Below are 303 nucleotides of genomic sequence, written 5' to 3'. Positions count from 1 at the left end.
ATAACCTGGGAATAAAGAACAGCAACTGAGCTTGCAACCTCCGACCAACAATACTTTTCCTGTGACAAAGCTTGAGGAACAGAGGTTGTTTTCATTTGAATTGCTTTCAAGCGCAGTTCATGAATTCCTTTTATACTCATGAAATGGCTCAACAATGTTGTAGTTTTTTTTACTCTTTTCTTTAAATCAGTTTGGGTATTTTTTCATGTTGAATTTGAGAAATTTCGGACTAAAGATTAAATTCAGGTTGATTTAACAGTTTTTGACGACTATTAGTATACATTGAACAAATTTTGTACCACG

Source organism: Penaeus monodon, chromosome 19 (genome assembly GCF_015228065.2).
Source record: "Penaeus monodon isolate SGIC_2016 chromosome 19, NSTDA_Pmon_1, whole genome shotgun sequence".
Lineage (NCBI taxonomy): Eukaryota > Metazoa > Arthropoda > Malacostraca > Decapoda > Penaeidae > Penaeus > Penaeus monodon.
The sequence above is the reverse complement of the archived record's forward strand: the minus strand, read 5'-3'. Positions refer to the sequence as shown.